At 30.8% G+C, this 4,708-nt stretch overlaps 1 long non-coding RNA gene across 1 annotated transcript; it reads left to right on the top strand.

Moving 5' to 3' along the window:
* The first annotated feature begins 1,260 nt into the window (after positions 1-1,260).
* On the top strand, positions 1,261-3,931 carry LOC143053500 (uncharacterized). The gene is made up of 2 exons (XR_012971378.1): positions 1,261-1,698; positions 2,425-3,931. It is a non-coding gene; the product is annotated as an uncharacterized LOC143053500 (long non-coding RNA).
* The last annotated feature ends 777 nt before the right edge of the window (positions 3,932-4,708 follow it).

A 4,708-nucleotide genomic window follows, 5' to 3' on the forward strand; every position in this document is an offset into this window, starting at 1 on the left:
ACTTATACACCTACTTCGCTTAATTATTCTCTTTGGTTTCATAATAAAAAAAAAACATATGTCTTATTACCCTTCATTTCCGAACAAATCCATATGAAACAGGATCACTTCGATGTTTTATTTTTGTTTTAACTTTCTGGATATAGCTTCTTTACGATTTTCGAAATACACAGTAGTTTAATCCGAAAATTCAATGAGCATATCATATATTTAATTGTTGTTTTTGATGAGTTCAAATTCACAAGTAAGATAAAGAAAGACACAGAAATGATGCTTGCAACATATATATAATTTGGGATCCAGGTTCTTATTTCTTTTCGAAGTCCATTCAATGTAAGTTTAAGCAGCGCGTTGTTGTTGAAAAACTAAAAGTAAAGAATGCAAATGCCGGTAAGTGCGTACTGCTCATTGGGTTAGTTTTGAATATGTAATGCATTTAGAAAAAAAAATAAAAAAAAGCTGTGTTCACCATTTTACAATGTAGTGTTGATAGAAGGTTCAACCATCTTAAAATTCAGAATTAAAAAAAAAACATATACATAATTGGTTTATTTACTTTTGACCATAACTATCTACCCCTACTAACTTTATTAACTATGTATATGTATTCAGGTATCGCATCTCAAATGTATTTGTTTATAGTGTGTTAATCTACGTTTTTTGATTGAGATAAGCCTTCCAATTGACATTTTAGCGTGTGTTATCTATGTTGTGATGTTATACAATTGTCGCGGTAAACGGTTTGGTATCATTAACACTATTAATTCCGCTGCAAATGTTTGCATCTGTCCTAAATCAGGAATCTGATGTACAGTAGTTGTCGTTTGTTTATTCAATTCATACATATTTCTCTTTCCTCGTTCTTTTATATATATTAAACCGTTGGTTTTCCCGTTTGAATGGTTTTACACTTGTAATTTTGGGGCCCTTTATAGCTTGTTGTTTGGTGAGAGCCAAGGCTCTGTTTTGAAGGCCGTACCTTGACTTATAATTGTTACTTTCATAAATTGTTATTTGGATGGAGAGTTGTGTCATTGGTTCTCATTTCACATCTTCCTATACCTATTTTAAAAATTAACTACTTGTCATGACCTGAAGACAGATTTGTGATTAAATTATCATCATTAATTTCATCGTATACTATTGAGACTCACATTGTATCAACACATGTTATTGTATGTCTAGAAAAAAAACATATTGTATTTGTTTAATACTGAATAAACATGTCTATTGAAACAACACACGACCTCATTTAAAAATATTCAGAAAGCTCTCAGAGGAAAGTATGTGCATTTAAAAAAAGAAACCTTTTTGACTATAAAGCTATTTGAAGGTTGCATCGTAAATGATAATTAAGAAACATTTACAACTAAGTCATCATTAAAAGTGTGACTCACTTTAGGTTTGTAGACATTTGAAGCATTACAAAATGCACAATGACACACTCTTATATTTTTTCAAAGTCGTTGTGTCCTTTAAAAATGACATAACTATGTATACATGCATACCCGATGTACACATAATGCATATTACTTTATTGTATGATAAAATGTTCTTTCAAGTATTGAACATGTCAGTATTCATTTTCCTAGCATCTAAATGTGATATTATATAGCATGTCTTGTCAGCAAGAACTCTTGTTTTAGGGTTTCCTATTTCCTTTTTTCAAAGGTACTGTGGAAACTGCTATCAATCTGGGTAAGTGATTCATGTATTCTTTGGAAATAGTTGTATACATTACACATAACATGATCAGATTATCCAACTTCTAATATTTAATGGATTCTTTTGGATAAGCTATCACATATATATTTCAACATCTTGAATTGTAAGTGTTTAAAATATAGTAGAGAGTGGTTCAATTTGCGATTTATTCGTTGTTTTATTTTAGTGACAAGTCATTTTGAATTTGTTTGATGTCGCAATGTATCGCATTTGACTTCATTTAACCAATCATTGCAAAGCATCAACACATATTGATTCGGCATTTGTTGAGATCAAAAGGAACACAAAATAAATTGGTTGTTTTATAAAATAATATCAAATTAATCTTGTCAGGTGTACCTGGTGAACTGTAGGGTTTTTTGTTTTTTTTTTTTAATACAGGCGTTACCATTTAAATAGGATAAAATGATTATCCTTAAATGTCATTTTGTCCATTGAAACTTTATTGGTATTATGGATTTGTGTTTTAATTGAGGTCAGCGGGCACATTCACCGTATTATCAAAAGACGAAATTTTATGTTAACAACCATTTTATATTGCAACAATGTTTAATTGAAGTATTTACTTCAACATTTGTAATTAGTATGTGTAATCGTACTTTGCAAAGTGTTACAGTATCAATTTTGTTTACAGAAAAAAAAACTTAGAATATTTTAAACATAAACCATTTAAAAAACGAGTTTGTGTATGTATTATAGGTACATGGAGTATATTGGTGAAGTTTAAAAGAGTTATCAACAGCTTTACACAGATTGTTTGGCTTGATGTAGTATTTGACAAGGACAATTACAGTGCAAATGACTACATACTAAACACCTGAATGGTGTAGTTTTTCATTGGATGAAACATTTATATAAAAGATTGACCGAAGAACTTATCAAATTTATGAAGATTACTTTTGTCAAAATGCTTTTCATTGTTTTATATAATCTGAAGTTAAATTAAGCTGCGTCTTTTTCATGCTTAAAACAATAGATAACTGGAATTTATATGTTGCGTGTATTTTATAACTTTAGATGAGCATATATGTGATGTTGCCTTTTTGGTATTATTTTAGTCCGGCCGATTGGTGCAGATATAGAGCAGAATTGCTCACTTGATGAGGGAAGCATGAAACTTTGCATAATAGTTCTTAGTTATACCCTTTGATTTCAGCTATGGACCCACTCTGAAAAATCCAATATGACTGCCATTTTAAAGATGGCGGAAAAAACGGTATAAATATCAAGATTTTCCATAAGGTATTCTATATAATTTCGGAAATTAGAGTAATGATTTATTCTTTTTACATACCTGGTCAATTAATTTTGCACTCGTCTGTACATAAACACGCCCTTTACGGTCCTCTTTAAAACGAGTCTTTGTTTCAAAATGTGTTGTTACATGTATGTTTTGTGAACTCTATAATTTCGTACAATCATCAAAAGAAAATCTTATTTTTTTAATTACTTTTCAACGGACCTTGATGCAATTCGTCATTCATGATACTATTATGTTCATATAGCAAAAGAAAGGTGGGCCTCGAGGCCCGAGTGGTCTAAGTAGTTACTTGCTAGTCAACACTGAAGTTGTGAGTTCGAAAACCCCTTGTACGGGTGAATTCAATCTTTATTGACTAGAATTTTCAGTTTTCCTAGTCGGTCGTTCTTTTCCAGGCACTCCGGCTTCCTGCACCAGAAAAAAACTGGTCGCCACGAAATGGCTTAAATTTGGTGCTTAAAAGTGCCGTTAAAAACACAGACAAAAAAATCAATCAAATCATATAGAAAAATCATATTCTATCAGGAGAAAGTCTTAACAATACATTGGAAAACAAAACATCATATTTCGGAATGATTGTCAGAGTCATAGGTCTTGCAAAACATGTAATTGGTAAGCTTTCTGAACATAAACACCTGTTTAGTATAATGGTTATTACAACTGTTTTAGTCAACAAAAAACCAGTAGCGTTCAAATCCACGTTAAGGTTTTGTATTGTCCAGTTTGTTACATGTTTGAAATACCCTTTCAATTAAAAGGCATGTAATGATTATAGTTTCTGATGTATATTTTCTTTTATAATTAATTGTTTTCTTGGTATTTTAACCAACTTTCAGTAATTTCGAGTACTCTCAAATCCTACGTATGTGTTAAATTGAGCTGTTGATACAATTTGTTTTGCTTTTTGTTATTCAATGTGTACTTATTAAATATTATATCTCGTCATTCTATTTTTCATATACATCAGCTTTGATAAACGTTAGGTATGACTATAAAAAAAATTCACAAAGAACTGAATTTGATTGACAATTAAACACATCAAACGAATGACAACAACTGTCATATTCCTGACTTGGTACATCTGTTTTCAATTGCCGAAAATGAGGGGTTAAACTTGGTTTTATAGCGCTTCACGTCTCATGTGTATGTCAGTCGCATTAAATTTCATTAAATTACAAACGATGCGTGAACAATGCAGACATACATGTAATAAAATTGGCAAAATATGGGTACAGCAGTCATCACCGTGCCACAATCTTAAAACAAAGAAATATCTAACATATAAGCACAAAACACATCCATATAACCCAACAACCACATGTATTGCTTTGCGTGTCAACAGTCTGACGTCAGAAAGGAAGAAACACAAAATAAGGTTGTCGTTCAAAGTACTTTAAACACATATAACTTGACATGGGAAATGGTGGTATACTGTTTTAGAAATTCAAAAGTTTAGTTAGAACTAATTTCAGAGAAAGATTGATATTTAAAACTATCAAGAAGTTCTTTAGAATTTTTAAGAATTCACAAATGGTCAATACCATTACGCGAGTAAAATAATTTTGTCATTCAAAGTATTTTCACAAAATTGTAATAAAGCAATAACATAACGGTAGGAACTTTAAAAGTACAGACACACGTCATATGTACAAAAAAACAACACAACAAGTCACACGTACATAACACAACAGCAAAAGTAAAAGATAATACAAACACATTGAC

This window comes from Mytilus galloprovincialis, chromosome 12, assembly GCF_965363235.1.
Source record: "Mytilus galloprovincialis chromosome 12, xbMytGall1.hap1.1, whole genome shotgun sequence".
NCBI classification, from domain to species: Eukaryota; Metazoa; Mollusca; class Bivalvia; order Mytilida; family Mytilidae; genus Mytilus; species Mytilus galloprovincialis.